This window comes from Nothobranchius furzeri, chromosome 2, assembly GCF_043380555.1.
Source record: "Nothobranchius furzeri strain GRZ-AD chromosome 2, NfurGRZ-RIMD1, whole genome shotgun sequence".
Taxonomy (NCBI): Eukaryota; Metazoa; Chordata; class Actinopteri; order Cyprinodontiformes; family Nothobranchiidae; genus Nothobranchius; species Nothobranchius furzeri.
In genome coordinates, this window is record NC_091742.1 from 67505231 (window position 1) to 67519024 (window position 13794).

Here is a 13794-nt window from a genome sequence, read left to right on the forward strand (position 1 = left end):
GTAGGGAGATAGTTTCTCATCACATATCATGGTGTTTATTTTGTTATTCCTGCAAATAGGTGTCTGAATATCACTATGCAAGTTAAGAATGCTCAGCCGGTGATTGTGAAATGCTGGTGATCTGAGAAGAGAAATGTAAGCCGACAGCATGTCACTGGCAAAGTTTTTTGTATTGCAAGACTGAGTGGCTGCTTCATTGGTGCTTCGATCGGAGTTTACCACATGATTGTTTGATGATAAAATAATATAAAACTTCCCACAGACTGCAGGAAAATGACATGGTTAAATTAGATGATTGGGGCAAAGTAGTCAAGTCAAGAGTTGGTCCCTAACTACCACTCAGCTGATATAAAACACAGTAAGTAGGACAGAAGTAGAGTTCAGACGCTGAATATCACCATTTCTATCATAACCATAGTTTCTATGTCTAAAGATGTTGATTGCTAAATCGCAATTCATGCAAAACTTTGAAACTTCAAAAAACCCAACACTTTTGCATGTTCTCCAAACCCCACTATTCCCATTAATATTCCCATCACATCAAAATCCCAATACACAGTGTCAGATTTAAAAGTAAATAATGCTACAGATGTTGCAAAAACAACCAGGAATCCTGAACAGGATTTCCAGTTGAAGTGGGCCCAAAGGAAAGAGCAAGTGTGTAAATTTAACAGAAATTTGACTGGGCATTTTTAGACCTGTTACCAAACCTACATGAAATGTAAATTTGTAATTTCCCTTTCAAAGTACCTCTGAGCTTTAAGGAATTGCAGACCGCAACTATGAAAGTTTCATTTGAACCCCAGTGACGGTAATCCCTTTCTCATCATTCCGTTGAACGCTTTTGGTGCAGTTGAAAGAGGAACAATCGATAATGAAGTGAATCTGGCCACATTAGAGCCTCCATCTGGGATTTGAATGTTCTCTTCCCCATAAATCCATAACATCAAGGGTGAAAGGCAGTGACAGAGCTAAAGAGAGAATTTCTTCTCCGTGCACTGGATTTTTTTCCTCTTCTTCCTTTTCCCCCCTCCAACAACAAACCAAAAAACAGTAAAGCACTCTCATCCATTTAGGAATCACTTGATATCCATCCACTGAGCTCACCATTATCATCCTATCAGTGCCATTCAGAGGTGTCACCTCAGTGCGGAGCTGTGTGGAGAAAACCACTGAAATTTCACAGCACTCTCCTCAACTGAAATGCCATTATGCAAATTCACTTAATAATATAACATTATAGCACAAAAGAAGCGTTCCGTCTTTTCACAGCGTCCTCCACCTTTTTGTTGATCCCGGTCACGTCCACCCGGCTCACTGCACCTGTTTCCTGCAGGGTCACATTCCACCTCAGTTAATTGAGTAATTAAATATTTTTATATCCGTGCTCAAGCGGGTGGGGGCAGCCATATAAATACTGTAATAACTGGCCACGGTTTGGGCCTTTGAAGGTCAAGCTTATAGCACGGACTTCCTTCTGCCTCTTAAATATTTTATGGCCTCAAAATGAAAAATAGTACGCCCAATTCAAATGTACCTGCAAGACATTTGAGAGTCAGTGTTTACAATATGAGCCCGGCTTGCTTCTCCCCTCTTTGTCTTCCAGCAGGTCTGGACCATTGTGTTTGTTTACAGAAACAATTCCTTAACATTAACAACTGAAATGGATCACTTGAGTTACTGAATTAGCTTTTGCTTCGTCGGGTCACACAGGACACAATACTCCTAAAGACTGATCATCTTTATTAGTGACAACAGTTACATCTGTTGGTGTCTTTCTTTCACTATATTTAGATAAATAAATATAGTCTTAATATGTTGGCAGTACCTTTGGCAGCAATTGCTACCAATGAGTGACACCTGGACTTCACAGTGAGGCGTCTACACTCACAAGCAAGTGTTATGATTCAATGTTCCTGAATAAATAGCTCCAGATTTATTTGGTTTGAAACACAGCATTTTCATTATGCAGATTCAAGATTCTGCGTTAAGAATAGTTTGACGCGTTGCTTTTTGAGTGCCTTGGTGAGTGCTTTTAACAGTATGTTTGTGCTCATAGTCTTGTTGGAGAACCCTTAATTGTAAAGCTGAGACCCTGGGCAGTATATTTCCTTCTAGGGTGCCCTGGTGGTTAAGATTACCTTAGAAACTGGCCTGATTCCAAAGCCATGTGCAACTAAAGCAACCCCCAAAACAAATCAATAAGGTTTTTTTTTTTTTAGAAAGTCTAATTTTTCCTTTAATGAGAATAAAGCTGTCACTTGCTGAAAAACTCCAGTTTTGTCATGAATTTCAAAAAATTCTTCCCCTTTTTACCAACAAACGTGAAACCATCACGAAACAGAAGCAAAACGTACTACGCAGCATAGTCGCGTTTATAGTGGGTGAGCTCCTTTCCAGCAGCAGCAAGGTGTCACGTTTTGGATACAAAGGAACACTATCATTATGTTTCAAGTCTCTTTTATACATGCTACGCTTCCAAAACACGTCAAACTCCAGTTTAGATCAGGCCAGACAGGAAGTCAAAAACAAAAGCAGTGTAAAACATCAGGAAACTTTCAAAATAAAAGTCACGTTCAGACAAACATATGTCATCTCCTGTGAAACCCCCCATAGCTGACATAAACAGAGCAGAAAATAAACCAGACCCTTCCACTGTTGCATCACACTCAGTCTTCACATCTGGTGGAAAGATGAGGTTCATGCCAACCCACGTTTAGTTGACTTGCAGTCTGTATTTTTACATTTTTTCTGCCATTAGTGAATTCCTCCTGTGTCGTTTGATTGCAGTGATCGCCTCAAAAGTTGTGCAACAAATTATTACGTTAAAAGTATCATCATTTTTTTCCAGGCCTGTTAGTTTATTTATATATATATATATATAGCTATATATCTATATGTATATATAAATTACATTGAAGCATGGTTGAAAAGCAATGTCTGCCTTTCATTCGATACATTTCATAGAATTTTTATTTATTATTCCTTTTGTCAGATTCAGAATGATATTCATGTGACCATTGTGGGTTGTTCTTTCATTAGCCGAAGGGTACCAACAATTCTGTCCATGTCTGTAATAAAATAAAGAAGTTATTTTCTTGTCACAGTTTTTGCTGTTTACTCAGTCCCATACTAAACTAATGCAGGTTTCCATTAGACAATAGCTTTTGACTGAAACCTGTTTCAGGGAAAATTAAGCATTACTTCAGTTAGCCGTTAGGAGACCAGCCAATGAGTCCGCATCTGTAAGAGTGCTGTGGTACAAAATATCCAGGTGCTACCAAGGTGACGACTAAAAAAGGCCTTTTCACACAATACAAATCAAATCAATCAAATCAAAGATATTTTATTGATCCCAGAGGGAAATTAGAGATGACAGATATTCAACGTATTCTTAGAAAAGACCAAAATAATAGCCACTGAAAGTGTTCCAGAAAAATTGGTTAATTAAGAAGATGACCACATAGGGCATTGTATTCCAGTTATTTAATTTGCCAAAGTTTACAGTATCCTTGAACCAGTGCTTCACAAATATGTATTCTTTGGTTTATAAATATACACAGCAGTAGGAGTAAAACACTCTCATCCATTTAGGCTGCTTCCTGTCACATCTGTGTCACTCTGGTGAAGGCAACAGGAAGTAGCAGAAAAAAAGGAATTCATTTATTTACTCATCAACCTAATCTGAGGGTACCCTGTGCGGATTTTGAACCATTTTGAGCAGATTTTTCTCTGGTGCGAGAATTTTTCTTTGAGATCGGGGCAAGTTTTGCGTTGTGTAATATACAGAGGGTTACATGAGCAATTAACATCTCACGACAACCTTCCAATCAGCAATCGTGTGGTTGCATGAATACCAAACATGTTTAGTACTTTGCTCATCCCTCGAGAGTATCACCCTCTTCAAGCAGTGCTCCAACCCAAAGGTAGCAGAACCGCTCGCACAAATCATGCATCAATACGGCTCTCCAATATATTTGTATTAACACTAGGGATGGACAATAAATCAGCATCAATATTGGTATCGGTCGATGTTAGTAATTTGTTAACGTATCGGTCCAATAAAGAAAACCGGGTCGATGTTAACAACCGATCATTTTTCCATCTTGTCTCCATTTGTTTATCAGTTTCAGAGGGTGAGGGGGTCATATGCGTTTGTTTAGTCATGTGGCAGTGATTTTATCATCTCAGAAGTGTAAATGTGTGTGTTGTGTGTACATAATAATGTAAATTCAACTTTAATAATTTTCATTCTAACAAAATCTGCTGAATTTAGATGCATTATTGTCAGCATAGCGGTATTGGCATCGGTCATGACAGTGATCTTGATATCGAATATTGGTGTCGGCCCAAAAATGTCATATCGGTGCATCACCAAATAACACACATTGTTTCTTTTCATTTTTACTCTGTGTGTTTGCTGTGTTTATGTCAAATAAAATGGATCCCAAAACACTGTTTTACTTTCTTACTTTCTTTTGTCTTCTTCTCTTTAACACCCATGAACCTCTGTGCGTCCTCCTACAGCAAGCCTAACAACAAAGTGTGTATTTTTTGCAAACAAAGGTTGAGGGGAAAAGATACATCAATAGTGACACAACAGTCTCTGAAACTTTGGATTCAAAGGTCTGACATGTTGTGTAAACTGACTATTTTTAGCATATTTTTAGCTCTGGGTATTTTTTGTGTATTCCCTCATTTAGAGCGATAGTGGCAGAGGAGTTAAATGCCTTCCCCAGAACCAGGGGATTACTGCTTTAAGCCCTGCTCAGTCTGTTGCAGTCGTTGGGCAAGAAGCCACTTAACTTACCTGCTGGTGGTGGTTGAAGGGATGGGTGGTAGCAGTGTACAAAAGCCTCTCTTTTACCAGTGTCTCCCAAGGTTGCTGTGGCTATGTTGTAGCTCATCACCACCAGTGTGTGAATGTGTGTATGTGCAGGTGAATCACTGGTTAGTTGTAAATAATCTTGTTGGGCTGTAGAAACCAAGAAGGTGGTGTAATAAAACAGGCCCATTACCATTTACCATTGGGGATGAGAATCAGCTCCTGCTCCTCTAAATCCGAGACCAAGATCTTGAGTTGGAAAAGGGTAGAATTTCTTCTCCAGGCATGGACGTAATTTTCACTTTAGAAGTGTGTGTGTGTGTGTGTGTGTGTGGGGGGGGGGGGGGGGTATCTTTACAGTATGCTCTAATGGGAAACAGGCTTCAACACAAACGGTTGTTTTCTGCTTGGTCCTAGAGCTCAACCAGTGTCAATTTAATATAGCGTAATATTGTTTTTGGATGGTAAAAAGTGCAGGGGTCAAAACTTGACTTTGGAAAAAGTGTGTGTGGATTACGTCCATGTCTCCAGGTCAGGGACAAGGTCCTGTCTCAAGTGGAGGAGTTTGAGTATCTCACGGTCTTGTTTACAAGTGAGGGAAAGATGGAGTGTGAGATCAATAGGCAGATTGGTGCTGCATCTGCAGTGATGCGAGCGTTGTACCGCTCTGTTGTGGTAAAGGGAGAGCTGAGCCAAAAGGCGAAGCTCTCGATTTGCTGGTCGATCTAAATTCCTACCCTCACCTATGGTCACAGGCTTTAGGTATAGTGACCGAAATAACGAGATTGTGGATACAAGCAGCTGAAATTAGTTTTCTTTGCCGGGTGTCTGGGCTCTTCCTTAGAGATGGGGTGAGAAGCTCAGTCATCTGGGAGAGACTGTGAGGGGCCTCCTGGATACCTCCCTGGTAAGGTTTTCTAGGCATGTCCAACCAGGAGGAGACTTAAAGGAAGACCCAGGACATGTTGGATGGACTATGTCTCTTGGCTGATTCCCCCTGAAGAGCTGGCCCAAGTGGCTGTGGAGAGGGATATCTGATCCTCTCTGCTTAGGCTGCTGCCCCCGTGACCTGACTTGGGGGAAGTGGACGAGAACCCTTTTATCATGGACTTAAAAGGCCATAATTCAAAAGTTTCAGTGCCAGTGGACCAAAAGCAATGTAAAAATAATTTCCACTTAAGCCTAAGCCTGAACCCTAATGCTGGTCTTTTCAGTTTAAAACTAAGTAGGAAACACTTCGTGCACCATAGATAGTATAATTTAAACAAAGGTCGTGAAAACAATTTTCATGTTTTCTCAGGGATTCATGAATGTCTGTGCAAAATTTCTTGGGAATCCATTCAGTAGGTAAATACAAACCAAAAGGTAAAGTGATCAATCACTTAATTAATAGGTGCCGATAATGCCACCTCTTGAGTCATGTTGCTTTCATAGCAAGTGATTCAAATTAAATAATTCAATGCGGCTTTCTCGCAAATACCCAGCAGCAAAATGCCCTGGCGATATGTCAGAGTCGTTATGAGAGACAAACACACATGGCCTCTCCCGATTCCTGCTGCTATGAATGACCCATTTGATTTAATAAGCAGTAAACAAAGGAATAAACAGATAATTAAACACTGCTTCACCCTGTTCAACCTCACAGTGTAGCCCCTCATGAGCATGCTACAGCTGAGATTACATTAGCATTGATCAGGCTGGAGACTCCCACCCTCAAAGTGTGGATGTTCAATTTGTATCACCAAGCATCCTCTGTACCATATGATCAACCACAGAATGAAGACCCAATGCTGAACATTAATTATTCCACAGGCTAGGAGTCATTTGATTAATCAGCAGTTACAGGACCCGAGGATGCCGTCACTTGAGTGGCAAACGCCAATATTCCCTCTGCTGGTGGGGGCAAAAGGCCAGGGTGACTGTGGATCAACAAGCCAATATGGGAGAACTGATCCATCATCCTGTCTGCTGATGTCTGGAGGGTGAACTGTTAGCTTTTCTGATGGGAAGCAGCAAAACTGTGGTGATGAGGGTCAGCGAGCTACACCTCCCAAAAGAATGTGTGAGCATGCTAACAGCTGCCAATTACAGCTTTTTAATTACAACAGATAAACAGAGGTAAAGAAGAAGTGCAATGTCCTTAAGACAATTTCCCTTTCCCAGTGTTATCTTTAAGGTAAAATCTGGGTTATTAATTTTCTTAAGTTAAAACATACTCCAGGAAAAAGGGAAGCAAAATTGGAAGGTCGGCAGTTTTCAATGATGCCTTCAAATTCAATATGCCCACATGTAGCATGTCAGCTTATTAGCGTTTAAATTATTTTAATGAGGGCTCAAATTACACACAAGCTTCCGGGGAAGCCCACTGAGAACACTTGTCTCCAATCTCTGTTAAGATGTCATGAGAACAGGGGGTTAGGGCAGTATAGGATGATATCGTGGGCGTGTCTGTTGAGGGTTTCCGGGGGAGCCTATGACCCTAGATCCCTGTGATGCCAACCCTGATTTTAAAGCCTTTTAAGGATGAATGGCAATATACTAACTAGACATTACACCAGTTGCAGTTGCAATGTAATACAATTTTTATCCGTTTGCTTTCATTCTGTGCTGATTAATAATTGACAACGGCATCCAGTGGAATACATTGGCATACATCAAACTGGACATTACACAGTTTCTTGTGATCCAAATTTGATTGGGACTGATCTCCAGACTTCACTCTTCTCAGTCATCTTCTCTAGATTATTCAGAGGGAATCCTAGGATAGCTGTTAGACACAATCTATCAAGTCCTGGGTCTGTCTCAAACTTTCCACCTGATGGAACATGTCTGAAACACTTCCTATGAAAAGCTTTCAAAAGGCATCTTTACCAGTTGCACAAACCACCTCAATTAGTTTTTCCTAATCCAAGGAGTAGCAACTCTACTCTGAGCCTCTAGAATTATATCAGGATCTAAGCCCAACTGCTCTGTCGAGGAAACTCATTTCAACTTTGTGCAATTAAGATCCAGGTCTCTTATCATTTCCCACAGCTCATTGCCAAAGCCAACGGTTGGAACATGGAATAACTCAACAGCTTTGCCTTTGAACTCAGATTTAATTTTAACACAACAGATTGGTACAATGTCTGCAGTGATGCAGATATTGACCTACTCCATTCTACCCATACTTTTGAGCAAGACCGTGAGCTATGTTTAACTCCTCCATCTATGGGATATGTCCATTCCAAACCGAGACACTTCTTAAGAATAATCTACAATATTACCAAAGACAAATAAGTAGGATTTTTTGTGCCAGTAAGTATATGATTACTGAACAATATACCTACATATTTAGGGCTGGAGGTTTTAGTACCATTGATTACACTGTTGCCTGGCAGCAAATGGATCACAGTTCACCACCCAGCTGAGACTTTTCTGAGAGGAGATCATGTTTTCACCACACAGGCATACTTTTTCTTTGGGTACTCATACATGCATGAAAGTTTAGCTGATGACTAAATGGCCTCTATGTGAATGGCTATTTTGTTCTATGTGGTTCAGTAATTGACTGGGGACTTACCCATGGTGTACTGTGCCACTCACTCACAGCTGGAGGTATACACCTGCTGCCCGTGACCCTGAATAGGACCAAGCTGATGTAGAAAGTAGATCGATAGAAAAACATGATTTGGGGAATTTTTATAACAGGAAATGCCAACTCCAGTTTGGGAATGTGTCACTGCTCCAGGTGTCAAGCATCTTTTGATGCCACAACTTGCATTATGCACCGCCTGCAGAGATGTGGATGCAGTACCGATCTGTTGGAAAGAGAGCTGATTAGAAAGAAGTAGTCAACTTAATTGGTTTACTTTCCAACCTTTACCCATGGTCATGAGTTGTGTGGCAATGGCTTGGAGAACAAGGATTCAAGTTCAAGTGACTAAGAGGAGCTTCCTCTGCAGTGTGGCTGGATTCACCTTTGGAAATAATATGAGTAGCTCAGGCTTGAGTTGCTGCTCCTTTGCACCAAAAGTAGCCAGTTGAAGAGATTTGGCCATATTGTAAGGATACCTCCAAGAATCCATTCAATGAAGGTTTCCATAAGCCTTTGGGACAGACACATGACTTTCTGGAAAGACATATTAGAGTTGGCCTGGAACTTCTGGTGGAGGTAGCTGGGCAGAGGGAGATCTAAGGATCTGATCTTAAATTATTGCCTATGTGACCTTTTCCAGAATAACAGCAGATGATGGATAGATTGCTGTAAGGTTTTTTTGTTGTTGTTGTTAGAGAAAATGTGTAGTTTTTATCTTAAATCTCTGGAAATCTCCATCAAAACGTTGTTGAATATTAATAAAATGATGCCAAGACGTCGGGCATGTCCTGCCGACAGGAGGCCCCCGGGTCGACCCAGGACACGTTGGAGAGGTTACATCTCCAATCTGGTCCGGGAACGCCTTGGGGTCCTGCCGGAGGAGCTGGTGGAGGTGGCCGGGGAGAGGACGGTCTGGAGCTCCCTAGCTGGGATACTGCCCCCGCGACCCGGACCCGGATAAGGGGAGGAAGACGATGACGATGCCAAGACGTTGAAAAATATCGGCAGCTTCGTACCATGAAACAATAAAAATCAGGTGTAAAGTAAACAGTGTCTAGGGTGTTTAGGGGATGACATTTTAGACATCAAATTTCCTTCTGGCAGGCTTGAGGTTCTGCGCCTGCCGATGTCACACTAGATGATTGGCTGGACGTACGACTTACGGAAGTTACTTTACCATGTTCGAAAAAATTTAAGCAGTAAGAAACATGAATTTAATAACAAAACTGCTAAACTCTTTCATAAACTTATGTGAAAGAACAGAATTGACAAAGAGATGCAATATGTTTTGGCCGAGTGGTATTGCTGTAGTATGACGACAGCATTGGCAGGAGCAGGACCCTGAGCAGATCCGGAAACTACAATCAGCATGGCATTCTATCGATTAACTCCAGGACCATCAAAGTCTAAGGAGTCACGCTGAGGTTGCATGCTTTTTGCTCCACAGGTAACATTTACTGTAATGTGTTTTTTAAACTGTCAACAGGACAATATGATGTAAAACTACCCTGAAATGTATTTACTGCCCCCTAGTGCCAGGAAACTATACACTGCCACTTTAACAGAGGTCACTTAGTACCCCTTTATCTAAATGGGCTCTCAAATGTGCTATATTTTTATTAGTTTGTGATCAATGTTTCAGATTAGTCTTTTTGCTTATTGACTTTATTTGTTGTAAGGTAAGAAGACCTGCTTGAAAATGAGATGGCTCATCTCAAGCTGCTTTATCCTCTGGAAATAAAAGTTTATAAATAAGTATGAGTGTCAAGGGGAAGAATGGCCTTCCCTTTTATCATAGTCCAACAAAAGGGGTGACAAACACCAAGGCTATGGAGTACAGGAGAAGTAATTAGCCTTAGTGAGGTCACTGTACCAAATGCTGCTCTTCCATTAGTATGTTTTAATGTTTGTTTCAAAAGCCCAGATGGAAAAAGGCCATCAATTATCAGAATATAATCCTCTTAATCATTGCATTAGAAAAGACTCGCATACAGTTACTCTACACAGGGCCAAATGGTGTCTGAGTCTGAACTCTTCTTTAAACATATGGCGTTGAACCTTATTGAATGAAAGTGTCAGAAAAGTGGCCACATTTCAACTGTGAATAAATTATAACCCTCTTTCCTAAAAAAATGCACTCTGTTCTATTCCAGCTTCCCACACTGCTCAAATATAGCATTTACAGAGAGCTTTTAACAGATTGCATTATTTTAAAAGCCACCCCAACACACAAAAGCAATTTGGGAGAATAGCAGCCGTACGGTAAAATACAGCTTTCAGTCGTGGGCACAAATGGTTTGTCTTTCACCGCTGCTTTCCCCCCCCCCTGACTGCTGGTGTCCTCTTGTCAGACATGGCAACCACCACCCCAACCCAGTTGCAGAGAGCATCATAAGTGTTACTGCTGCACTCAAAACACAATTGATCTCTCACCAGGTATACTTGAACCATCCAACCCAACCCAATTCACGCAGCATTTACTCACACGCCACTTAAAAAAAAATTCTCATTTGAGTCAGACGTGCCTTTATATTGAGCTGTATTTGCAAACATGAAAACTTTCCTAAAAGTAATAAAGAAGGGAAGGTTTTGGGAAACAGGAAGCATGACTCAAGTTCATGAATTTGTAATTCAAACCCAGGATTAATGGGCAGGAAAATACATTTCCATGGTCTCCAATTCATCTAGATGAAAAGCGTAAAAAGGAGTGGGGGCCATACAAATAATTAAAATGCTGAAATGGTGTGACCTTCAGACTTTCTGCGTTAGCATGAGAAAATGATAAAATCAATCAGGTCTGAGCAGTGAGCAGGATGATTTATCTACTTAGACAAATGCAATCACTGTCAGCTTATTCTCGCCGAAAGGTTTTCATGTCTCCTTCTTTGAAGCAAATGCAATTCTTATCAAATTGAATTTGGCCAAAAAGTGTTTGCCTCTTTTCCCCAGAGTCTTGTAAAAATAGAATTAAAAGGTGAACCTGTGAGTTTGTCTACATACTGAATGAGGAAAAAGTGTCACGTCAGTACAGAAGAAGGGAAAAGTCAATGGAAGAGTTTTAATTTGGCAAAGACAAGATGACAAGTGGGTGCAAGTCTATATGATGAAGACTCAAAATTATAACATCATAAGTGAATTAGGACTACTGAGTAAATTCAATACAAGTAATGTTTACTTATAAAGGCCTGCACACAGTTTTAATTTCTGTGCCCATTGGTTACCTTCCAAAAAATGTATTCTTTTGGGTTGACTCACTTAGCCAACTGACCTTCGGGTTCACAGCTCAACAAAGCAATCTCGATAATTAGGATTAGTGAAACCCACAGATACTCTAGGTAAGTTAAAAATTAAAGCTGCAACAGCAAATTTGCATAGCAAATTGGCTTAATTTGTTTCATGCCTCTTAGCATCCTAACATGGTATAGATATAAATATATTGTGGGGGGGGGGGGGGGGGAATAAAATAATGTGGATGTCTAGCATTTGTCTAAAAACCTCCCCAGCTGTAGTAGACCCTCCGTCAATAACACGTTTTGGACCATTGCACCATCTGGTTGACAGTCTGGCCAAACCACCACACTTTTCTGGGTCCTCCATACATTACACGCTCACGTATTTAGCAACAGAACACCACTGGTGTGAGAGGTTCTCTGCTACCACTTTGGGACAAACCAGAAACACCATCTGAAGTCACGGACAACAAAAAATGTTTGGACATAGACAACAGCGACTGGTGTTTAGCAATATCTTGTTTGCTCTAGCATCACGAGTTTCCGGTTCTGGCAGAAGTGTCTTAGGGAAATATGCGATGGGAGGGGGGAGTGTTTCGTGACTGTTGCGTTTGTAATCAGGCAGCGGAGGCGACGTCTCGGTTCAACACTTTATTTAAGCTTTACAGCGGTACACCATCTTGTTAACCCCTCTCTCTTCTTCTCCTTCCCCTTTTCCTTTACCAGCCTGTTTAGCGGCACCCCTGGTCTGACAGAGTAACAGCATGTAATAATTTGCCTCCTTTACTATAGAACTTCGTAAACACAACATCTCCCCCTTTACTCAAAATAATATTCACTCCTTTGCAGCACAACATGAAACATTCAACAGCATGTTAAACCTGAGGCAATAAGTAAGTTCAGAACAGTTTTATATATCCTCATACAGAACTGTAATGGCAAAGCAACCCGGACCCCGGATCAACCCTGAATCAAAGGAACAAAACATCTGCGTTCTTCTCAGCTGATCAAAAGTCACAGCTAGGATTAAAGATAGGTAATGAAACTCAAATACACTTTTCATTCATAGTCATTTCTCACATCTGCATATTTCTCCTTCATTGTTACCTCTGAACTACTTCATAATGAAGTCTTTTGTCCATCTTGGTGGTTGTCTGTCCCTCTGCAACGTGGGACGTGTAGCTGTCTTTGTTAAGCTGATGTTCTCCGCCTCTGTGTCAGCTCTTTGTGTGTGTTTTGCGTTCTCTAGGACGATTGAGAGGCATGTGGCATTCCATCTTCTCCCATCGCTGAGGACGAAAGAACTCTCACCCGTCTGCTGCTGTACCTCCAGCGGCTTGGTGTACTGTGGCTCTCCTTTTCCCACATGGAATGGCTTTCGTACTCTCACTGAAGCACCCACAGTCACTTCAGTAGGTTTAGCACCTCTCTTCCTGTGCACTTCTTTTCTGTGTCAATGCCACTATGGACCTGATGTGGTCATATTGTCCAGCCTCCTTCGGTGGTGGCAGGATATTGAGTTTAGTCCGCATGGCTCTTCCTCTGAGGAGCTGGAAAGGGGACTCACTGGTTGTAGCATGGGGGGGTCACAGTTTTCCATGGTCGCTGAGTAGCTTGTGCTGTCTGTATGGAGTCCTTCAGTACTCTATTAAAGCGCTCCACACCCCCATTTGCTTGAGGATGATAGACGCTTGTCCTGATGTGTTTAATGCCCCTTTCAGCAACAAACTCAGCAAATGCAGCGGAGGTGAACTGCGGACCATTATCAGTCGTAATTTCATAAGGGTTCCCTTCGCGGGCGAAAATAAAAGTCAGGAATGCAATCACTGTTGAGGCGTTTGGTGTGAATGCGACTTCCGGCCACTTACTGAAATAGTCAATCAGTGTGATGGCAAACCTGCAGTCATAGGTTCCTTGTTCAAATGGACCAACGAAGTCGACAGCAACATGTTGAAACAGACCCTCTGGGAATTTGATGGGTTGTAACGGTGCAGGTGAAGCAGCTGCTGTTCTGTCATATGACTGGCAGGTTGTGCATGTGGATAATATATCGTGGACCAGCTCATCCATGTTTGGCCACCAATATAGGTCTCTCAGGCGTTGTTTGGTACAGACCATGCCTTGATGTCCTTCATGGGCCAGGTGCACTACTTTCCCTCACA